Source organism: Glycine soja, chromosome 13, assembly GCF_004193775.1.
Source record: "Glycine soja cultivar W05 chromosome 13, ASM419377v2, whole genome shotgun sequence".
In the NCBI taxonomy this organism is placed as follows: Eukaryota; Viridiplantae; Streptophyta; class Magnoliopsida; order Fabales; family Fabaceae; genus Glycine; species Glycine soja.
Window position 1 is genome coordinate 328,039 of NC_041014.1, and position 26,212 is coordinate 354,250.

At 34.1% G+C, this 26,212-nt stretch overlaps 1 pseudogene; it reads right to left on the bottom strand.

Annotated features, from left to right (window-relative positions):
* Positions 1-23,426: 23,426 nt before the first annotated feature.
* LOC114381360 lies at positions 23,427-25,836 on the bottom strand (annotated as a pseudogene).
* Between the last annotated feature and the right edge of the window lie 376 nt (positions 25,837-26,212).

Consider the following 26,212-nt stretch of genomic DNA (forward strand, 5'->3'; position numbering starts at 1 on the left):
GTCTTATGAGTATATCAACCTGCTTGGTGGCGTAGACAAATTTGAAGTATTCAAGCGGTCCCTACTTGTTTATGGATTATCCATGGTATATAAGTTTTGTTACTTTTTTATTATTAAATTTGGTTTAAATAAATGTAATTATAATTGTAACATGCAGGTTACGATGGATAAATGGATGAATATAATCGACATGGGATATGTGATTGCATCAAGGTATAATGTTATCCTTGTTTCTCTTTCTCTCCAACAAAGCATGATGTTTTTTCCTCTTAGAAGTCAACTACCAATAGATTGTTTTGTGCATCGCGTAATATTTATTGGTCATGTGTATGACAATCATTTTGTTCAGGTAAATGCATGATAATCTTATTTTTTTAATTTATGTATTAACTTATGTTATAATAATTTGAATTTGTATGTCCATATGTTACAAGTATTTCTAAGAGACTGTCGTCCCTTATTACCTTTAGCATTGTTATGGTCTACGCACTATCACCCCCGAGTAAACCAATGACCAACATCATATATTAGTAGAATGCAGTAGTACAAAATTTGTTGATGTTGAAAACAAACTATTTTAATTTAAGTGAAGGGTGAATATTTAGTTACTTATGTAATTGTCATGTAATACAATAATATACAGGTGTTTCATTGGACATTCATATAATTATCTATTTTACTTAACTTTCAAATAGTTTAGGATTACTATAATACCTATGGTTTAGTGTTACATGTGTTATTAGGGTTTGATTTTACGTGAATGTGTGGGGTTTAGTGATACGTAACAAATTAGGGTTTAGTGGTGCATCACAAGTTCGGGTTTGCTGGTAATTCGAAACTTAGGGTTTATTGTTACGTGACTAATATATGGTTCATTGTTTAATTCACGGCCTATGGTCTAGGGTTTCGAAACTAATATAAAAAAGTTCTCAAATAAAATTAAATGATAAACATTATCTAATTTTATTGTATACAAAAAACGTATAAAACCTAAAAAATTATAAATGTCTTCATGCATCTTCCATACGCCACCTTCGTCGTGACCGCACATATACATTGCGATCCGCAGTCACACCTCTGGCGATCCTTAAACAGTCTTCCATGACATTGTATGCTTCTTTACCTTTAGTCACTATCCTTATGTAACCGTTCCAACCTTTTAGCTATTGCTTGGCAAGCCTCCTATGATATTGACGACAATGTAAAAGGTTTATACATATTGAATGTTCAAATAAAATGAGTGACACAGTAAGCAGGTGCTTCGTCCATAGTTGTTGCCGCCACCGAGTGCTGAGGAATATCTGGTTCAACAAATATGTCATTGTGCACGACAAATGGATGCCTAGGTGGATCCCCAGGTTGTGTTGGATTCATGAAGAGATAAGAAATCATGTAGAACCACTCTATGTAGTCTGCTACACATTGTCTAGACAAAACACATATCTCACCCATCGGTGCAAGGTATTCGGAAAACTGAATTCATCTATCATCAATATCTTATATGCATAACGTTGACGCGTTAGGGTATGGAGGAATGGTTTGAGCATACCCAAATTGCCACACAACCTTTTTTGGTCGGTATATGACAATAGATGAATCCCATCGAATATGTCCAAAAAATAAATAAATCAGCTCGAATTCTCTAATTGCATGACGATCACCATAAGGAATCCAACACATAGCATCAGAAGTCAATCTATCTAGATGCTTTCGATACATCAACACTGGTAATGCCTTCACAGAATTCTAGTCGCAGGCACTTGGTTTCCTCTCATCATAATCTTCCACAACAGAAGAAAAATGCTCATAAATCCAACATTACACATATTTTGAAAACAAACAAAAAATACCACAATAGTCAACATAAAATACATTACAAAACAAAAAAACTAAATTCAATTATAATTACCTGTAAAAGTGTGATATATCTTGCAAGTTGTATGGTGCTGCTCTTAGACGCATCATTCAAATTGTGGTACATATGGACTAGGACGACAACTCCCCATGTGTAGCTTCCACTTTGGGTGAGGTCATGAAAGGCGTCCAAGGATAGCACATGCACGTGTGTGACAATCTTGTTAGCGAAGAGAGTGCAACCTACCAGATGTAACAGATAAACTCGAGCTGTTACAGTCCACTATGTGGTATCACATTTGCTACGATAAATGTCTCGCAACCATGACAGCTAAACATATGCCCCATGACATTGTACTATCTCAGCTCTTGCTTCATTTGCACTCACTTCAAGCAATTCAACTAACAACAACACAACTTCATCCATATGAAGAGCCTCGAAACTATGAAAGGTGCATGTGATGGGAAAATGAAGCAATAATGCCACATCATTGAGGGTGATAGTCACCCCTCCTACAGGAAGATGGAAACTACTAGTTTCCTTATGTCACTTCTCCGTATAGGCCGATATAAGTCCCCGATTGTCATTGCTCAAGGAACATGTGATCATGATTTACTTGTCAGTTGCATGATCCACATGTTGAACATCCTCAACAACAGGTGCAGCTTCTTGTGGTTTATGTGTAGGTGTTGTGGGCCTTCGTCTCTGGAGAGCTTCATCCGAATCATGATTTACTTCTCTCCCTAGGGTTCTTCCTATAACCTTGGCTAAAGGCCAACCCAAACCTTTGTTTCTAAGCATAATCTGCACATTTAAACAATCATAACAACTAAAGTCATCATTCATTCAAACAATACTACAGTTAATTACTATTTTATAATTCTTAAATATAAAAAATTATTTTTAAAATTACTTTTTTTATTACTTTTATAAATTCTAAATGTATGTGGAATTTTTTTTCTAAATATATAAACTTGACAACAATAATGAAGTAAATTTAAATTAATGACCAAAATGTAAGTACAATTTTGGTTTTCATTTCTAACAATTTACAAACACAAAAACTTTTAATTTTCTAAAACAAAACAAAACAAAATAATTTTTTATACTTGCAACCACTATTTATAAAAATATTTAATACCATATTTATAACTATGATTGTACTAAAATATACACCACTATATGAATAAAAAATAATTTACTTACATGCCAAATATAAATAAACTACTTACATTTTACAAATAAAGAAATAACAATAATACTTATACATTCATTTTCAAATAAACACAATAGTTAATTTTTTTAAGAACAACTTTAAAAAATATATAATTAATTAAATATAAACCCATAAAAAATGTACAACAATATTTTTTTCTTATAAATAAAATTTACAAATAAATGATTTCATTCTCTTTATTTATAAAAAATTGAATATATTATTATTTTGTTATTTAATAAAATAAAATAAAAATTACTTAAATATATGGCTTAACAATCCGTTTTGAGTTTTACGGATTAGTAATCTGTATAACCTATATGGATTGCCAATCCAAACAAGTCACACACACACCCATTAACAACGAAATCTACAAGGAGAAGCGCTTACCACACCAGTGAATACGCGACGGTGGTGGCAATGACTGGCTAAACGGTGGCGGTGGCGCGACAGAAATAAGAAAATGAAGGAGGAAGAAGGAGGCACAACCTAGAGACGTTGTACGGAAACGTGGGAGAAAGTAAGGTTTGTAAAATTTAAGTGAAGGGTATTTTTGCCACTTTACATATTTTGCTGGGTGCACAAACATGGTTAGGAAAAATAATCCGTAATGCATATGCAATGTGAGGGTTAGGAAATCAGAGAAAGAGAGGGATTCACAAAATATAGGAGAATAAAGGAGGAGGGATGATTAACCCTTGTAGGTCACTTTTAATTTTTTTTTATTAAAATGGGTTCTTTCTAAAACAAATTATTAGCATAAGTTTGTTTTGAGCAAAATCTAAGGTCAAACTGACAATTTGAGGATGTTAGAGTTCAGTTAATAAAAATGATGAAACAATGATTTTAAATAGTTGTTTCATCCTAATTAGAACTATAAATTTTAGTAGTTGTTGTTCAATTTTTCATATGGTTCCTTTTTCTCCAATTTTTAGCAATATATTCAAGGGAAATGAAATACCAGAAAATGCACCGGATTGTCAAGTATTTAAAATTAAAACGAAGTAATTTGTGTATCGAACTCAGGGAACTTATTTATTAGACAAAGTTTTATTCATAAGTAAAGCATTGCAAAATAAACATTGATAATTGATTATTAAAAATAGAAATAAACTAATTCTATGGTAAAAATAGTAAATGCAAGTAAAAGTTGACAGCAATAGGTGAAAAGTGTTGGGTCTTTCTAACAAACAAGTTGATGCATTTGAGGACATTTTTCTAATTAATCATGTTCTTGTGTTCTATGATGTAGCCTGAAGTACTAAACTTTGATCCCTCGTAAGTTTAGACTAATTTAACCTAAGCTTCATCCGTATATCCCTCTTGTAAGACTAGGCTTAACTTAAATAGCATTATCATCACAACATATTTAGAAAACCAAAACCCCACAATCCATCCCTGGTAATGTAGTTATTTAGTCCTGCTTCTATCAAGTTCTAAGACAACAATACATTTCCCAATGCTAAAGTCACCTAACAGTACACACAAATGGGTGATCAAACCAAAAGTATGCAATAATTAAGCATTGAAAGAAGCATTGAACACACAAAACACAATTAATTAGATATTAAAGATAATTACATCAAATGTTCCTTAGAAATCCCCAACGAGGGTGTTTAGCCAGTCATACAAAGAAACCCTAACACAAATGAGATAGAGAGTACAGAATAATTGTTAATTACACAAGAAGGGGGATCCCTCCTCCTCTTCTTAGCACCTCACAATCACTCTAACACTCACTAATCTCTAAAAATGTAGAACCCTAGGTTTCTCTGCACAACTGCTTCTCTTTGCTGCCTCTAGAGTCTCTCTCGAAGTATGAGCCAAGTAGTATACTCTGGAATCTAAAAAATTGTGTGTGTTGTTGTACCCTAATTCTGACAATTTAGGCTTAAGTAGGCTTTGAAATCGCGACGTCGCGCTTAGCGCCACCCTCGCGCTTAGCGCGAGTAAGTGGATTTTTGCTTAGCACCAATCGTGCGCTGAGTCTGGCTAAGGACAAACGTCTTGCTTAGCAAGCTGATATCGCGCTTAGCACGCGACCTTGATTCTTGTACTCTGCCAGATTCTCTTCTCACGCTAAGTGCACTGAAGCTATGCTTAACGTCGGATGCATGTTGAGCCCAAATGGTCCACTAAGTGTGACTGCTCCTTTTTGCACTTCAAGATTTTAGCCTCTTTTGACCTGAAATTATGCAAATTTTATCATTAAATCACATGGGAGATACTCTAAAGATAGCTATTAAAACAAAACAAGATTTATATACAAATTCCTACAAAATAACTATAAATTGGGGAACTATACAAGTTTTAGAGAATGTTTTCTATACAGAAGTTAGTTGTATAAGACGACTAATAGTTGTTGAAACATTACCAAAATCACCCAAGTGGGTGATTTGATCGTGCTTTTTATGAGAATAAGAGGTGCTAACAGTTTACCAAGGATACAACAAGTTGGGGTTTACTAGATGGTCACTTTAAAGAAGGTAGCAATTCAGAAATATTGGTTTGTCACGCCAAAAGGATGTAGCAAATTGAAATTATCGGTCTTTCACGTCTAAAGAAGGTAGCAATTCAAAATTGTTGATTTCTCATGTCAGCATGACCAGTCCAACAATTTAAAATTGTTGGTTCATTGATACAGCAATCCATGCTCATTGGTTTGTGTGCAAGAAGCACAAGTCCGCAATAAAAAATTATAGAATATATGAATCATTAATCATTGGATCAAGTACAGTCACGTGAAAACAACATTATACTTAGCATCGAAACAACAATTTACATTAACTTGTGTTGTAACTATAAATATAGCCCTCTTTCAATCTTCTTCACACATTCAACAAATACACCAAAGGCTTGAGTATTTTCTTACCAATTCATTTTTTATATGTTAAGACATAAATGTTATGCATATGTATAACTATATAAATATGTAATATTTGTTTTTTTTTAATATGATTATGTTTATTTTGTGAAGATTTATGTAATTTTTTTTTTGAAATGATTTTCAATAAAACATTATTTTTTATTTTTGGTATATTGTATACTTTATTTTTTAAAAAATATTATTAATTATGTATTTGTAAGTTTAATTCTATTTTATTTTCCGAAAATTATGTATAATTGTTCAATTTAAGTTAATAATGTGCTTTTGTAGCATTTGTGTATGTTAATGGGAGGATGCATGATGGTGATGAGGGTTTGATATTTGAAGGCACTAGAAAAGCAATTAAGATTAGACGTGGTATCAATTTTGATGTATTCTAGATTAATATACATGATAAATTAAAGCTACATTCAAATCAAGTTATGTCATGTATAATATCGAGGTTCATAGCAAGTGAAAAATATGTTGCATTACATATATATGATGATGAAGATGTAGAAATCATGATTAATGATTTTGATCAACATAATGACATAGCAGTATTAGAAATGTATGTTAAAGTAGACGGTCTGGGTTGTTCTACTATCCCATCACAATTTAATGAAGTTAGTTCTTGCATGTTGCAAACGATTGTGGATTCGAATGAAGACGATGGTGACTATGTTGTGTCAAACTCATTTGTTGAGGAAACATCTGATGAAGAACATGTAGCGAACATGGATTCTTCTGACATGAATGATGAAGCAACATCTATTGAGCCAAGTGAGCTTATCCAACCACTATCAATATATGAATTGCAAGAAGATACCTTTGCTATTAAATTTGATAAAAAAATTAAGCAAGTAAATAAAAATAGCATAGATTAATATTGTTAAAAAAATTTAAAAAACCTTGCTAAGTAAAAAATTAATTTATTATATATTGTACAATTTAAAATGTAAAACATGTAAATAAGTAATAATAAAATTCAATAAATAATGTAAATTTAAAATAAGTAAATACATTTGAAGAAAAAATTGATCATCGTGCATCATAAATAGTGACATACAAACATCAATCTTCCTCCAATATACATACATCACATGTGGAATAATGAAATTGCAGTTTACAATTTTTTTGATGTGGCATTAAGTTTTTTCCACTACACGTGATATCTTTCACCAACTTTGAAGTTGATGAAACATATCATGTATAGAAGAATAGAGTTAATGATACATCAGAATATTGTAAATCAATTATCCCACATGAGGTTTTTGGGTTTAGAATATTTTATAATTTATCTAAAGAATGTGCCTAAAAAAGATAACATGACTCACCAAACCAAGAGGGGGTGGATTGGTTTCAAAATCAAATCAAAATAAAAATAAGTTTTTAAAAACTTTTGAGGATCGTATCACAACTTTTTGTTTATAACCAATACTGAATCAATCACCTGAACACAATATCCTTTTGTTAAAGTGCATAGAGAGATAAAAGTCAAAGAGAAGATAAACAACAAGATTTATACTGGTTCACTCTCTATTTCTAGAGAAGTTATTCTAGTTATCTAATTCAACTTGAATTAGATTTCTATTATGCAATGTGAGTTTTACAAGCAATCGCACTCAATTTCAAATTCTACCTAGAAAATGAAACTTAGACACCCAACCCTAAGATTCTTTGTGAATCTAATCCTAAGAGAAACCTACTCTTAACTTCAAACTAGAAACACCTATCCTAAAATATTGTAAAGACTCATGCACATGCAGCAACAATATGTAAAAACATATCAAAACAGAGTCAACGAGAGATACAACCTTTACATTCAAATGCAAGAACAAAAAACTTGATTAAATGAACCTCTCTTGATCTCAAAGATGTTTATAACTCACTTTCCTTTTGAAAGCTTCAAGAAACAAAAGCTGAAATTTGTGAGTCATAAAGGTTTGTTGAAAATGATTTTCAATCTCTTAAAAACAAGAACACAAGGTGGCTATATATAGAGAAAATAATTACAACCACCTGTAATCGATTAAATTGGTGATGTAATCAATTATCTTGAGAAGGTAATCGATTAAATTATCATTTTAATCAATTAAAATGTTCTTCCCCAAACCTGGAAGTATTCAAGAACGGTGTAATCGATTAGATTCTTGATTTAATTGATTAAAGTGTTCTTGATCACTTTTGGGAACACTTTCAAGGATGATGTAATCGATTATTATATCCTCGTAATGATTAAACTAGAGACCCAAGAAAAATGGATATGGTCTCTAAAGAATTATGTAATCGATTATGAAAATATGATAATCAATTAAACCATAACTATGTTATCTATGCAAGCTTCTCAAAAGACTTGTGCAATCGATTACGAATCTATGGTAATCGATTAACACAAACAGTTATAGCACTAAAGATGTTTCTTACCTAAGAAACTATGTTCCTACTTGATGTAACTCCATGTGGAGCTTGTAGGCCTTGGATCTTCTTCATCATTGGATTCCTTTACTTCTTGAGGTCTGATTGCAATGGAATGGAGAAGGAAGAGAGAGAGGAGACACCACTTCAAGGAAAAGATGAGTCTAGAAGAAGTTCACTACCATAGGAAGCCATGGATAAGAGCTTGAAGGTAGAAGAAGATGAATGGAGGGAGAGGAAGAGAAGGAGCACAAAATTTTGTACTTTAAAAGATCTCTAAAATCTAAAGTTTAATTTTCAAATCATCAAAGTTCAAAAAATGCACACACATGACCTCTATTTATAGCCTAAGTGTCACTCAAAATTGGAGGAAAATTTGAATTTCAATTCAAATTTCACTTGAATTTGAAATTGAATTTTTGGAGCCAAATTTTCAGTAATTATGATTAGTGAATTTCAGTTATGGTTAAGCCCACTAATCCAAGATCAATTCCAAGATTCTCCACTAAGTGTGCTTAGGTGTCATGAGGCATATAAAACATGAAGGACATGCACAAAGTGTGACTATATGATGTGGCAATGGGGTGTAGTAATCAAATGCTCACCTCCCCCTTTAAAATTTAATTGGATTGGGCTTCTCCCAATTCAATTAAATTTATTTCCCAACACGCACATCAAATATTCACTTAATGCATGTAAAATTACAAAACTACCCCTAATACAAAAACTAGTTTAGGTGCCCTAAAATACAAGGGCTGAAAAATCCTACATTTCTAGGGTACCCTACCTATATTATGGAGCCCTAAATATAAGGACCAAAAAATAATGAAATCCTATTCTAATATGTACAAAGATAAGTGGGCTCATAGTTAGTCCATGGGTCCAAAATCTATCCTAAGGCTCACAAGAACCCTAGGGCCTTCTCTTGCATCTCTGATCCAATCTACTTAGAGTTTTCTATCCAATTCCCTTGCGGGGTAGGATTGCATCACTACTTCTATATGATGGTGCATGATTTATACACAGATAGATTAAGACTAAAAAAACAACAATCAATACAAATGTCACTCAATAAGGAGTTGAGCATGTAAAAGACAAAACTCTTTATAGCTTGATCTTCATGTTGCTCCCTTTATCTCTAACAATATCAATCTATTTTATTTTATTTCTTAATTTAATTAAAATATATGCATGTTTTATTTATTTTGTAATTTTTCATAATACTCACATTTTTTAGCACAAACTTAGTGACCACCTTGGAATGATGCATCACATTATAATAGCACTAATTAAAGTCATCTTGACCAGGAAGACATTATGGGTGAACATGTCCGTGACTCTTGGAATGTTAGAGATGAATTAGACAAAGGATTAATTTTTGAGAGTAAAGAGTTGTTAAAAAATGCATTGATACCATATCACATTAAGGTACACCAAACATATATTTGTTGTTGAATCAAAATCAAAGAAATACATTGTGAATTCCAAGAACATGCACAATGGGTGTCCATTTTATATGAGGGCATTTTGTCTACAAAAACTGATTCCTAGAAAGTGACTCAATGGGGATGGTCAACACACATGCTTGAGTCAAACAGTATCATAAGATCATGACATTTAAAAAATAATTGTCAATATCGTAGGAGGTATGTTGGTATAATATTTCATGGACTGTGAAATTCAATTATTTTATTATAATACAAACATGATTAATTAGAATAAAAGTTGTTATTTTGTGTGCTAGGAATGGTGGAAAAAGACCCATCATTGAAAGTTGTCATGATTCAGGAGACAATTTGCAGCAAATATCCATACATACTATCTTATAGGAAGGCATGGAAAGCAAAACAAAAGGCAATAGTTCGTGTTTTTGGTGATTGGGATGAGTCATTTTCCATTCTTCCTAAATTTTTGAAATTTATCCAAGGTGTCTCAGAGGTGTTTTTATTAGATTTGTGCTGATGAAATTGTGTTTGCAAATCGTGTCATTCAAGGATATCGTAAGTTCCATTGTGTTTTTTGGACATATAAGCAATGTGCTGATGATTTTCGGTTTTTTAAGCCTTTGATACAAGTGGATAGAGCACATTTATATGGGAAGTATCATGGAACTTTACTTATTGCAACCACACAAGATAGGAATAACAATGTTCTTCCTTATGCATTTGCCATTGTAGAAAGTGAGACATTATTGGCATGGTAAGAGTTTTTGTCCTATATACATCTACGTGTGACAAATAAACAAGGAATATGTCTTATGTCTGATCACCATATTGTGATTAAGTTTGTTGTACAAAATGAAGAACTCAATTTTCAACCTCCATATGCGTATCATATGTATTGCATCCAACATATTGCAAGCAACTTCAACCATCAGTTTAAAAATGCCAAACAAAAAAATGTTGGTCAAGTTAGGTATGTCACATGGTTTAATTATAATATAATTTATGAATATTATTAATAGTCCATGATGAAATAATTGATGTTATTTTTTAACATTACAAGATATACTCCATGCAAACACGTATTTGATGAAAATTTGGAAAATTTTGTGAGTCGAGTCCAAAAGTGAAATATTGGATTAGTGGAATATCAAAAGAAAAATGGAGTACGGCATACGATGCGGAAAGTCATAGATTTGGTAACATGATAACGAATCTATCAGAGTGCGAATAAAGTTTCTAAAGGATTGTAGAAATATTTCAATAAGTGCATTGGTGAAGACTACATACACTTAATGCATTGACTACTTTGTTCAATTGGGAGAAAATGCAAAGGCTAAATTGACATCTAGTAATAAATATTGTGCAAAGTTACTTCAGGCAATGCAAAAAATTCAACAAGAAGAATGCTCTCATATTCTATGTCGATATGACATCGAAAGAACAAGGTGTTAGAGATAGGGGGAGCAACAACATGAGCATGGAGCAACCTAAGGCTAAAGCTTGAAGCTCAAGGAAAAGTTTGAAGAAGTTTTGGCTTTTACATGTCGAACTCCTTTGAGTGACATTTGTATTGGTTGTTAACTTGATTGTTGTATCTTAGTACATTTGATATCTATTTTGTATTATGCATCATCATAGTGTGTGCGAAGAAATTTTTTTAGTTAAAAAAATTTCTTCAAAGGCAAAAACTCTTTATTTTAATCGATTACAGAGTTGTCATAATCGATTACAACAAGTTGTCTGAAGCTTAAAGAGTTAAGTCTTGTATCGATTTAATCGATTGCAATAGTACTTTAATTGATTACACTGTTGTTTGAGACAATGACTGATTTTCTTAGAAGTCTCTACATTAATCGATTACCAGGTGAATTAATCGATTACTTCTCTCTTCTTTAAGTTATTCAGAGGTAAACAATAACACTTTAATCGATTACTTAGGTCATTTAATCAATTACATTATTCTTGAGTTGCTTTCCAGATGTTAGATGAACACTTTAATCGATTAGTTAGATAATATAACCGATTATTTCATTAAAATAATCAATTACCTTATAGATTTAATCAACTACAGGCGATTATAACTATTTTCTCTATAAATAACCAGCTTGTGTTCACATCTACACATCATGAGATCATTAGAGAATACTCAATACATTGCAAAAATTACTTCTTAGCCTTATAATGAGCAAAATTTCGTGCTTTCATTGGTAAACGAGAAAATAGAAGAAAAAGGATTTATAGTAACTCACAACTTCTTAATATTTTGATTTGGAAGATCTATTCTTGGAAGTGAGATGTTTCTTTTGAGTAGAAGAAGATCAACTTCTCAATCCAACAAGGTTTTTGTGGAAAGATTGGTCAGGTTATACCTCTCCTACTTGGTTTTTTCATGTGTATGGTTTTTACACGATCTTGTGTTTATGTGTGAATTGCTTACATCATGCTAGAATAGGGTTTTCTAGTCTAGGCTAAGAGTAAGGTTCTCTTTGGCTTATATTTGTAGAGGGTCCTAGTGTTGGATGCCTTAGTCTCTTTTTCCGAGGTAGGATTTATAGATTGATAGTGAATGCTTGTAAGAATTCTTGATGCATAGTAGAAATCTAATTCAAGTTGTGGATTAGATAACTATATTAGCTTCTATAGAAATAGAGAGTGAACTAGTATAAAAGATTATCTGTTAGACAAGTGGCCTCAATTATCTTAAGAAGGGGGGGTTGAATTAAGATACAAAAACTATTCCCCAATTTAAGAATTTCACTCTCTCCTTTTTGGATTAACAATACACCCTTAATATGAATTACTTAAAAGACAATTCACAATAAACTTCTTTAAAGCAAAAGATAAATAGCAATAAATAAAAAAAGTTTAAGGGAAGAGAGAAATGCAAACAAGATTTATACTGGTTCGGCCACTTCCCGTGCTTACGTTCAGTCCTCAAGCAACCCACCTGAGATTTTCCACTCTCTTTGTAAAAATCCTTTTACAAAGTCTGAACCACACAGGGACAACCCTTCCCTTGTGTTCAGGAATCCTTACAACTTAAGAAACCCTCGGTCCCTTAATCAATTTCCTTGAGTAAGAAGAAAGAGAAGAAGAAATCTCTCTTGTAAGAGACAAATTGTACAATGAAGCACTCAAATAATTCCTTATTGAATTGCAAGTGTTTTGGCCAAGGAATATTTTTTGAGAGGATAAGACATTTCAGTTCAGAAAAACTCTCTTAACCTTTTGAGAAGATAAGACTTTTTGGGCAATGAAAACTCTCAGGAAATTCGTGTCCCAAGTCACCTATATATAGGCCTTTGATGGCCATTCAAAAGTTAAATGAAAAGATGTGACTGTTGGGAATAATTTTTGAAAATCTTTACTGGTAATTAATTACCATATTGGTGTAATCGATTACACAGTTATTTTTCTAAAGAGTTATGACTCTTCACTTAAAATTTGAATTTCTCACACTGGTAAGATTACACACTTGAAATTTTGAATTCAAATTTCTTATAGTTGTTTTAAAATGTTCAAAAGTGCTGTTAATCGATGACAAGCAATGTGTAATCGATTACATCATTTCAAAAATATTTGAAATAACTTAAAACCTTTTTCAGAAAACATTTTGGCCACTGATAATCGATTACAGACTCTGGTAATCGATTACCAGAGAGTAAATCTCAATTTAAAATAATTTAGGTAAAATTCTTTGGCCAAACCTTTTTCTTTTTCAATTTGGAAACTTCTCTTAAGACTATAGAGATCAACTTGATCATTTATCTTGATTTTCTTGAAGTCTTTTCATGAATTAATCTTGAGAAGCATCAACTTGATCATTTATCTTGATTTTCATGAAGTATTTTCATGAATTAATCTTGAGAAGCATCTTCCTTTGGCATCATCAAAACTTCATGATATCTTGCTTCTACAATCTCCCCCTTTTTTATGATGACAATCCTAAAATCAAGATGAACTATATACAAGTTGATAGGGCGTTTCACACAACCCTTACTCCCTTATCTTTTGGCATTTATGCCTAAGTTAATGATTAATGATTAAAGATACCAGTATAAAAGATTATCTATTTTTCTTTCTTGATCATATCGTTCACTCATTCAAGGTTTAATCAACTCATTCAAGATTTTAAAGATTCAATTTTTATGATTTTGGAAGAAAGGAAGTTAATGAAGGATCATGTGTAAGGAAGGATTGATTAAGTATTGATTACATTCGATTCATATTTATTTTGTGATATGATTCACATAAAAAAGTTATTTTGTAAACTTTATTTTCAAAAGCACATTGTGTTTTGAAAACCAATTCACCCCCCTTTTGGTTTATTGAGTTCCATCATCTTTTTTCACAAGATTTGAGGTTAAGGAGTCATTCAATCCTAAAACTCAACAAGGTGGAAAAAAGTGGATTGTTAACTTGAATGAACGACAAAGTCAATGTGGACAATTTTCAACTTTTCATTATCCAAGTTGTTATGTTATTGTTATGTGTGGTGCCATAAGTATGGATTCCTAACATTATGCAATCCTACCCCCCAAGGGCATTGGATAGAAGACTTCAAGAAGATTGAGCCAGAGATGCAAGAGAAGGTCTTAGGGTTCTCATGAGCCTTAGGGTAGAATTTGGGCCCATGGGCTAAGTATGAACCCACTTATCTTTGTAAATATTAGAATAGGTTTTCCTTTCTTTGGGCCTTGTATTTTGGCCATTTTAAGGTTTATAGGGTACCCTACAAATTAAGGGCACCATAACCTACAAGTTAAGGATACCCTAGTAGTATATGATTTTAGCCTACAATTTCAGGGCATTCTGAGTAGTTTGTGTAGTAGGGATTTTTTTTGTGTATTTTTGTGTATTTCGGCATGGGGTGAGCTTAACTATTGGAGAGGTGTGAGTAGCCCCCCTCTAGCTCCTCAAGGAAACTTTCTTCCTCTAGCTTCCCAAGGAAGCTACCTTCCTTGCTTCTTAAGGAAGCTTCCCATGTGCTAGGCCATAAATAGAAACACATGTAACACTTTTCATAACTTTGATGAATAAGAAACTTGTGAGACACACTTCAAAGTTCAACTTCTCTCCCTAATCTCCTTCAATTCCTACACCCCCCCTCTCTCATTCTCTTCCTCCACTGAAGCTTCCTCTCTAAACTTCTTATCCAAGGCATTCTCTTGATGGTTAAGCTTATCCTTCCGTATACTCTAGTGGATGACGCCTCTTCTCACCTCTACTCCTTTATCTTCTACTGCAACTCTGTTTGTTGGGTTTGTATGTGATGCTAATCGGCAAGTGTACCGAGTCGCGCAAGTAATATAAAACGCTAAGAACTGAGTATCGAATTCACAGGGAACTTGTTTCACTCATAAAATATATGTTCAATGAGCAAACATTTTGTTTAAAGCAAGTAAATTTTAACTTGGGATATTGTATGAAAATCTATTTAAATACAAGCTAAAATATCTAGATGTTGAGAAGTAAAAAAGTCAAGTAAAAAGTGTTGGGTCGTTCTACTAAATTTCCTTTGATGTTGCTAAATATTTCTCTCTCTATATAACGGTGTTCTAGTGTTCTTATGCTGAGAAATTACCCAAACCAAGATCCCTCTAGTGAATGGGCCTAACTCTCTTTAAACCTCATCCTGGATCCTTCAACAAACTTAGTCTAAACGAGTTGCATTAAGATTACAACATAATAAGGACTAGATTATTGCACTCCGTCCCCAGACATATATGGAAGCAATGCCTTCCAAGATTATTTTGATGATGCCAAAGAATCAAGAGTCAAGAAAGTTTCAAGAATCAAGAGTCAAGTAAGTTTCAAGAATCAAGAATAATCAAGATCAAGATTCAAGACTCAAGATTCAAGAATCAAGAGAAGACTCAATCAAGATAAGTACTAAAAAAGTTTTTCAAAACATTGAATAGCACAAGGATTTTTCAAAAAATCTTTTACCAAAGAGTTTTACTCTCTAGTAATCGATTACTAGAAGGTAGTAATCGATTACCAGTAGCCAACATTGTTTTCAAACTGATTTACAAAGCTGTAATCGATTACCATGAGCATGTAATCGATTACCAATGTTTTAAACGTTAGATTTCAAATTTCAAGAGTCACAACTTGTGATAAAACTTATTTAAATCATTTCAAACTTGTGTAATCGGTTACACAATACTTGTAATCGATTACCAAAGTTTCTAAACGTTTTGATTTTCAAATTTAAACATGAAGAGTCACATCTGTTGATGTGTAATCGATTACACCTTGATGGGAATCGATTACCCGTGACTTACTTTGAAAAATAAATTACCAAAAGTCACAATTCTTAAAGTGACTAGTTTTCTGAAGATTTTTTAAGAGTCATAACTTTTAAAGTGACTATTTTTCAAAAAGAGTCACAAATTTTAAGTGACTAGTTTTTCACAAGAGTCATAACTCTTAAAGTGGCTAGTTTTGAAGAAATTGCCAAGAGTCATAAACTTTTAACTTGAGTCATCAAATGACTATAAATACATGACTATGACACGAATTTCAAAAAATAGATGAAAAACAAATTTCTTTCATTCATTCATTCATCTTTCATAGAGTTTTTGTTCAATACTTTCTCTTTCAAGAAAAGTTCATTGTTCAAAAACTTGTGCTATTCTTCTTCTTCATTCTCTTCTTTCTCTTGCCAAAAGATTCAAAGGACTAACCGCCTGAGAATTCTTTTGTTTCTTCCCTTCTCCCTCTTGACAAAAGATTTTAAAGGACTAACCGCCCGAGATATCTTCTGTTTCTTACAAAAGATTTCAAAGGACTAACCGCCTGAGATATCTTTTTCCCTTTCCCTTTAAACAAAAGATTTCAAAGGACTAACCGCCTGAGATATCTTTTGTTTCCCCTTACAAAGATTCAAGGGAATAACCGCCTGAGAATTCTTTGTCTTAACACATTGAAGGGTACATCCTTTGTGGTACAAGTAGAGGGTACATATACTAGGGTTGTTATACTGAGAACAAGAGAGGGTACATCTCTTGTGGATCAGTTCAAGTGGAGGGTACATCCACTTGGTTGTTCAAAGAGAACAAGGGAGGGAACATCCCTTGTGGATCTTTGCTTGTAAAGGTTTTTACAAGGTTACTGAAAATCTCAAGAACCGGTGGTTGCTTGGGGACTGGACGTAGGCACAGGTTGTGACCGAATTAGTATAAATCTTGTGTTTGTCTTCTTCTTCCCTACACTATTTAATTTCTGCTGTGTACTTTTAATTTCCGCTTTTATTTTTGGTTAAGTTATTGTTTCTGTTCTTTATTTTCTTAACTTAGTAGTAAAAGCCTAGTTGAATCTAGTAACATTAAAAAGGATAAGTTTTTTAATTAGTAAAGGCACATTAATAATTAATTCAACCCCCCCTTCTTAATTATTCCAAGGTCACTTGATCCAACAACATATAGTTCACTAGCTTGCTCTATCAAGTTCTAAGGTTTTAAAGCACTTCCTAGTACTAAAAATCCCAACTATGCATATTAATGGGTGATCAAGCCACAAACATACATGAATAAGCATAGATAAAAGCAATGAACATATAAAAACATCATTAAATACATAGTAAGAGAGTTTTACATCAAAGGTTCAGCAGAACTCCCCAACAAGATATTTAACCTTCCATTACAAGCAATGAACTGTTCAGCACAAAGTACAGATTTTTAGGGAAGAAAATGGTTGAGGATGCCTCCCAGCTTTTTTTAATTTCATTTTCATTTCATCTAGCTAGGACTAACTTATTTGTGATTGTATGTGAAGTCATCAGAATGTTTTGCATTTGGAATGGGGTTGTTTAAGCTTTTTTGAAGCTATGGATGGAAAAATAACTTAGAAAATTTTTCAGTCATCCACTCGCTAAGCGCGCCCTATGCGCTAAGCGAATAATTGTACACGCACTGAGCGAGTCACTTCTCCCGCTAAGCACTTTAACCCCCACTCATTGGCTGATAGGGTCTCGCTAAGCGAGCCCTGTGCGCTAAGCCCAAAAACCTCTTTGGAATTTTATCTCTTGGAATGGGGCTAAGTGATTCATCTCACTAAGCGCACAACTTCATCTCACTAAGCACCCCTGTGCGCTAAGCGCAATTCCCTCTTTGTTGGACCATTCATGAGAATTAGGCCCAGTGGGTCAACCCGCTAAGCCCAAATCCCTCTCGGGTTTGGAATTGCACTAAGTGAGACCATCTCGCTAAGCGTGCCCCACTACTGCATCAGGAAGCATTTTATTCGCTAAGCCGACCCATGGACCGCTAAGCCGACCCACTGCAACTCAGGTAAGTTGTTCTTAACTTTTCATTTTAATTTTGTTCTAAACCTTAGGGTAGAAGCTTTACTGTACTGTTTTAAAGTTTCAATTTTGTGATTTGTAATCTTGTTGTTAGGTTAGTTATTAGATGCTATGTTTTTAGGGGTTTAATTTCACATGCAATGTATGTTATTTTTCTGTCATTTGATTAGGTTTTGAGGTCTAATATGGGCCTATGGTTAGGGGCTGAAAAGCTCCAAGTTTTCTAGAAAATTTGATGTGCTCACTAAGCCCGCCTGTACTCTAAGCGAGTTCATCAATTTTTGTTGAATTTCTGGGTTTTTGGATGAACTTGCTTAGCCGACCCTATCCCGCTAAGCATGTTCATCAATTTTGTTTGAAAATGTGAATGTTTGTATGAAGTCACTAAGCCATTGCACTTTGGCTTAGCGAGAGTTTAAGTTTCCAATTTTTGTTTATGTGTCATATGAACTCGCTTAGCCGGCATGCCACGCTTAGTGAGTTGTGTTACTTGGGTCAAAGTCTAAGAGGCTTTTTGTCTTCTATTGGTGGCTAAGCGAGTTAGCTTCGCTAAGCCAATCGACCTCTGTAGGTTGAATAAGCCTGGGCTAAGCAAGTCAGCCTCGCTAAGCGCAAAGAAATTATGTTTTCTAAGTTTTTGTTCATGCGCTAAGTCAGCCCTGCTCGCTAAGCCAATTAAGTTCCAGTAGTATAATTGGGCTAAGCGCCCGATGGTGGTAAGCTTGTGTTGTGTGTCATGCTAAGCGCACCCTGCGTGCTAAGCACAATTAGCTCTCTGTTAGAGAATAAGGCTTAGCGAGCCATGCTTGCTTAGCCATGGTGCTATGTCAAGCTAAGCGAGGGTGTCTTGCTTAGCCAGAGTCTTTAATTTTGTGTTGTTGCCCTAAGCACGTAATGCGCGCTAAGCGAGTTTTTTTTATTTTCATAAGGAGCACTAAGAGAGCAGTCTCGCTAAGCACCTAGTCTGTTTTTTTGTTTTATTTTTCTGATTTCAGTTTGAAATAAAAACCTGTCTAACTTGAATCCTGTGACTCTTTTTGATGCAGATGGCCTCCAGGATGAGGAAAGCTACAACTTCCCAACCTTGGGAACCATATGACACGACCAGATTTGTGTCCAAGGTCGCATAGGAGCTATATGCTCAGAACGTTCACTCCTAGAACATCCTTTCAGAGAGGAACACCACCTTATATATTTTGGAGTACGACGAGTTCTGCAGGGAGCTCGAGCGGAGGCAGTGGCATAGAGCCTTGACCAAATAGCTTGACGATCACATTGATGTGGCCCTAGTCAAAGAGTTCTATGCCAATCTCTATGATCCAGAGGATAAGTCCCCGAGACAAGTCAGAGTTTGGGGCAAATTGATTAAATTTGATGTTGCTTCTCTGAATGCTTTCCTAGAGACACCACCAATCATTCAGCCAAGGGAGTAGTACACTTCTTATTCTCTTTTTTGTAGATCGCACACAAATCCTCAGGAGCTTGCTTCCAAGCTCTGTATTCCAGGGCACAATTTTGTATTAAATGATGAAGGAGCACCCTGGAAGCTCCTGAGGAAGGACTTGACTACTCTGGCGCAGACTTGGAGCGCCCTGTCCTATTCTAACCTCACCCCCACTTTTCATACGTCCGATCTAAACATGGACAGGGCGATGCTGGTTTATAGACTTGTGATGAAAAGGGATATGGATCTGGGCTCACTCATTTCAGGCCAGATATCTTAGATGGCCCAGTCCAGCTCCTCCAAGCTTAGCTTCCCAGCTCTTATCATAGCCTTATGCATCGCCAGAGGGGTAGTATCTAATTCTTTGACTTTTGAGTCCTTAGCCCTGCCATTAATTTGGCATATATTAAGAAGAACTGCTGGAACCTGGATGATCCCATGATCACTTTTCCAGGGACCTACAAGTCTAAGGCTAGGGGACCTGATTCAGCTGCTCCTCCTTCCTCTGCTCCTGCTTCTACCTCTACTCCAGCTCCCTCTACTTTAGCTCTTCCTTCACCATCAGTTCCAGCACCTGTCGGCACCTCCATTTCGAGCTCTGACCTTACAGTGTCGATGCTATAGAGCCTACACCATGGCTTATGCCTGGTGATGCAGAGTATCCACGACCTGGCTCAACATTGGCCCATTATTAGCATGGAGGAGTTCATAGCTCAGGTGGCCCGACCAGGAGTCCAGTCTTCTCCTTTGAAGGGAGGCGGGGCTTCTGCAACCCAGGAGCCTCAGTCATAGCCGAAGGTTGCACCAGAGGCCACTCTAGAGACCACTCCTAGGACCTCACCAGTCACCACATCAGTTGTGGAGGTCTCAGAGGAGAATGATGGTGCTGCAGACACAGATTATGCAGCAGACATGGCAGCAACGCAGAGTACCTAGGATCCCTGGCCTACAGCTGCACAGGAGACACCTCATCCAACCCAAGATACTCCCTCCTCACCTCAGGATGAGCCTACTGCAACACGGGAGGAGCTTTGACAGGATTTTTATGCACTTTTCCTGATTTTAATACATTTTTATGATTATTTTATGCTTTTAATTTCATTTTTATATTCAGTTTATTTAGTTAGCAAATTTTGAAGCTTGTTGAACACTTTACAGTCTGATTTATGCAGTGGTTTGTTTGATTTGGAAATTGTGTGTTTGTGAATGAAATTGGATTGATCAATTACATGAATTGAGTGAATTGCAATGATTAGATCATATGCTTTGAATGAGTATGCGGTAATTAGAAGATAAAGAACATGAATTAGGAGCATGACTAAAAATGTTAGTTGGTTTGACAGGTAAATTGTGAAGGTAATCATTAGCCACAATCCGGTGAGTTGTGTGATCCTTAATTGTGAGAGAATGACTAGCATTGGGTATTGATTTTTGCATAAATCTCTGAATACTGAATGAATGCATGAATTTTGGAAATGATGTAGGCCATGATTGATTGAAATAGTCACTTAGCCAAAAGAGCTTACACTGTTTATGAATGTTGAATCCCTTGCACCCATGTTGAGCTTGTTTTTTATTGATTGACTCGAACCCTAAGCTTGTAAGTCATATCTCCATTTACCTTTTCTTAGGTTGTAGGAGAGAATTGTGGTTCAAAGCAAATTTGGGGGAGATTATTGGGTGATGATAAGAATGGTAAGACAAATAACAACCACACAAATTATTATCAAGAAGCAGAAAGTAAAAGCTGCTAAAATAAAAAAGAAGAAGAAATTTCAAGAATAAATGTTGTGTAGGTTGTTATTTGAAGCTAAGTGCCTTAAATGTAAAAGTCAAGTAATCGAAGCTGGAATAAAAAGAAACAGAGTTGATCTAAGGATGAATGCTCTCCTAGAACTTAAGCTTTTGCATCCTAGAAAAACCATGAATTGATTGCAGCCCAGCCTCAGTACAAGCCTAGAAAGTCTTTCGAATTCAAATTGTGTATTTATAATTGTATGTCATGAGTTTCGGGTCTCTACCTCTCTACAAAGGGAATTATTAATCCTGCATTGATGTGCATAAATCCAAGATAGGCAACATGATAAAAACTAGCTTCAACTGCTATAATTTGGGGTGGAATTTGATCTTCTTTGTCATTTTTGGGTAGGGCGCCTCTCATTGATAATTTACATTTAGTGTGACCATTTCAAATGTGTTGACAAATATGTTTTTCTTGCATCCATAAGATATCATCATCAATAGGTCCAAAATGGATGTCAGTTAATGAAGATTGTGAAGAAGAAGCCATCTGACTACCGTCAATATTATATATCACAAAAAGTTAGCTGCAATAACAAAAAGACTTGACAATTTTTAATTTACGAATTTATAATTTAAATAAAAAAACTTAAAAATTAAATTCTATAATAAGAATAAATTATATAATCACAAAAATTTAAACTACAATAACAAAATGACTACACAATTTTTAATTTACAAATTTAGAATTTAAATACAAAACATTAAAAATTAAACTCTATAGGAACAAAAAATTAAATAATCACAAAATTAAGGCAATAACAAAAGGGCTATACAATTTTTAATATGAGTTTAATTATTATTCATTTTATGCTTTTTAAGAAAAAAAATTAGTTGTGAAAATTACAAAAGATCAACTTATGAAAAAAAAATTACATACAAAAAATTTATTTTTATAATGTAAATAAATTTTAAATTTTAAAAAATAAAAATTCTTTATTGGAATACTAAAATCACTTATAACTCAATTACCGTAACGATGTTCCACCTACAAAAATTTTAAAAGCAATGTTTCAAATACAATATATTGTAAGAACTACAAAACATGTACTTGACTTTCAAATTTTAGAAGCTAGCAAAACTTGAAACTTGACTAATTGGTGCAAAGAGAGCCCACCAATTATGAAGTGTCTCAAAGTATCCAAACACAAAGGGAGAAAGTGAAAGAATAGAAGTGAAAACAACTACAAACAGCCAGGTCCCATTATTTAACATGAGTAAAAACAATTATTATTTCAACTTAGGGAGTCAACATTTTTACATTTGTTGGATCAAAGCTATTTTTACATGACCTTCTGCGTCGATGGGACACAACTAGTGACCTCCTACTCTGATGATACATGCAAGCAAGCACATGGTGACCAGTAAAATGAATTTGTTGTTTCAAGTATCTATCACATTAAGTGAATAGTGACTAACAAAACATTTGCTATTATGTAACCAACAAATTGGCGATGCTACTTTATATCTAGCTGAGACAGGTAGCGTGCATTGCTTGAATCAGCAGTTCAAGGCTGTTGTTTGTTTGTGTTTCATCTACCTGCTATGTATTTTTTTTTCATGAAGCATTATTAGTCAATCATTAGTCTCAACTATCTAACAAAATACAACTAACTTGACAATCTTAAACCAACAATTGTAAATTGGGGGTTTACATGGAAGCTTTCCTCAATTTTTCTAAACCAAAAAAATACGTGACAATAGAATAGCAAGTCAAAATAGTTGTTTCACCTTTGCCTTAGTAAAAAATAGACCCATGCCACTAATTTGTTTTAGAATCAAACCATTTTAATAAAAAGTTTGTAAAAATGATCCAAATGGGCATATCACTCAAGGAGAAGTGGAGAACAACACAAGACAGAGAACAACAAACATGAGAAAAAGAGAGGAAAGTACCTATCAAACAAATTCACTTTTTAACTCACTTTTGAAACCCATCTACAAAATTTCAACTTTTTATATTAACTAATTTAATATTCACTTTTTAATGATCAAATCTGATTTGTTTGGTTGAATTTGACCTAATCTGACTTGTTAATTCGAAACAAACCAAATTAATTTAGTTTGAGTTGAATTTCCATGTTAATGACCCAGTGAACAACACTAGTTGCCACATCTCTTTATGATGATATGCTATGTAATTAAATATCATTCATGCAAATAACAAATAACTAAAAAGAACTGTTTCCCTTGCTGTTTAGAAGACAAAACAAGTCAGTAAATATGTCCTGGGCGATTTTACACTCGGCCAAACTGAAATTTCTCTACACAAATTCCTTCTGTTTGGGTTCAAGAACAGGAGGATCAACCACAATCCCCATATTTGCCGCAGTGCCCGCTATAATTCTCATAGCTGATTCGATACTCGAGCAATTCAAGTCCGGTAGCTTTTCAGCAGCACTTGTACGCAATTGATCAATCGTGACCTTTCCTACCTTTTCCGCCTTGGGGTCTTTTGAACCCTTTTCCACCCCTAAATAGCAGATCAATATAATTAGACGGTTTGAAACTTTGAAAATTGAAAAACACAATAAGCTTGGCGTAGAGTATTTTAATGCCAGATGCTCTATCAAAATAATAACCTTAACATGTCTCTTGCATTTTGTTTATTTATTTAGATTGATTATGAGTATAACGAAGCTAGACTACTCGCTCAAAAACTGAATTTCAGCTAACGAAAGTAAAACTCATTTTATGCTAGGAACGCTATTACAATCACCGATATCTACCTATATGAAGTCAATCATGAGTTAATGATAATAAAATTTCACACAAAGAAAGACAAACTTAGTTCCATAATCCGTATAGACAGATTTTAGGTACTGCAACGCAGAGTTCTCCACCCATTAAAAGCACCCCTTGTGGCCAAGGCAAGTCAACCCATGACAAGAGGTTAGTCCAAAATACTCAAAGGGTGTAATAGCTAAGAACACATCGTTGTATAACCACAATATAAACAAATAAGTAAATAAAACCCTCACAAAGAAGAACTCGTTTGTTTCTAGTGTAGGAGAAAATTTTATGCAATATGAGACGAAAGACATTGCATAACATTATTGGATTAATGTAAAGTATTATAAAATATAAAATTTAAATCAGATCTTGTTAGGATATAAGAAGAAGGGGGAGTTAGTTAAGAGACTAGGATATTAATTAGTTAGAGTCATTTGTATATGGAACATTGACCCTGTGTGAATGGGAACCCCTTGGATGAGAAATTTCTCTCCTATTCATTGTTCTTTTCATCCTATTCAAAAAAGTCTCTTTTCTTTTTCAATTCTGTTCTTGGTTCCTGACTTCCTGGTCCTAGAGATAAGGATGGAGAATGGGAGTTAGATAAGACGGTTAGGATATTAATTAGTTAGAGGGGTTAATTAGATACAAATAAGGGAAGAAGGATGGAAGGATTTAGAGAGATGTATTATTATTTCATTTGTAAATTGAAAATTGGCTCTTTGTGAAAGGTAAACCATTGGAGGAGAGATTTCTCTCCTATTTTCAGTCCCTTTCATACAACTCAATAAAATCCATCGTTTATTTTGTATTCGTGATTCTTGGTTCGTAACAGATCTCAACTGGTGAGATTATTACACTAGACTAGAATATACAAGAAATTCGCATGTACAAATCCAGCTTAAAATCACAGGAAATTGAAAAGTAAAGTAAAAGGAGGCTAAAATAATTCATACTTTTGAACCTTCAAACTTATACTACAGAGGACAACATAATATCAAACAGCTTGGAGGCTAGAGAGCATACCAGCGGCTTTAAGAAGTAGAACTGAAGCAGGGGGTCTTCAATATGAAAGTAAAGCTTTTATCCTACAAGGGTAAGGTAAGTAAAACATATGATGCAAATTGCGATTCAGGAAAGGGAAAAAAAGAAGAAGATAAAAAGAGCAGAGCAGAGCTAAGAACTGACGTCGTAGACTGTAATTTCCACAGGAATGACATAACCGGGCTTGTCGGCGGTTCTAGCGTTGTAATCCTTACAGAAAGCCATAATATTGACACCCTTGGAACCAAGAGCAGGGCCAACGGGAGGAGCAGGTGTAGCCTTCCCAGCTTCAAGAGTCAGCTTTATAATTCCACTGCACACACCAAACAAAAAATATCCTTAATTTTGGGTGAGGGAGTGTGATGTAAATATATAACGGACGAGAGAGGAAATTACCTTTCTTGGCCTTCCCACCGGGTTTAGGGGGAGCCATAGCAATGACATTGAACCGCCTTCGAATTGGAGCTGAAAGAGGTTTTTTGTTTCCGGCGAACGGAAGAGAAATTTTATTCGGGTTTAAGGAGAATTTGACGGAAGTAGAAAATATAGAAGAAGAGGAGGAACACAACGACGGGCAAGCGAAGAGAGTAGATGCCATTGATTCTTTCGCAGACGATGAGTGGGTGGAATTCCCTTCCCCAAGAGTTCAGTTCGGATAAAAAGCCGTATCCTATAGTCTCCCGAGTGAGGCCTGTAAAAACTCTCAACGATATCTTGTATTAATGGGGCGGGGCCTTATTTTTTAATGCCTATTTCTTTTTCTAGAGAAAATTATTTCAAAATTTAATTTTAGTCTCTATAAAAATTTAATAGTTGTTGACTAAAATAAGAATAGAGAGAAAAGTAGAGAAGAGAACACTATGACCAGAATCAGAACTCTATGTATTCTTTCCAACAAGAATAACCTATTTATAGGTATAAAAGACATATGAGAGTTTACAAAAAATAAATATAAATGTGGAAAGATCCTAAACCTTAATAATATATATAAATGTGGAAATATCCTAAGCATATATAATATGGAATCACAATTAGATTATTCATAATACTCTATCTTGGATGTTTATTATTTGAGAATGTGCC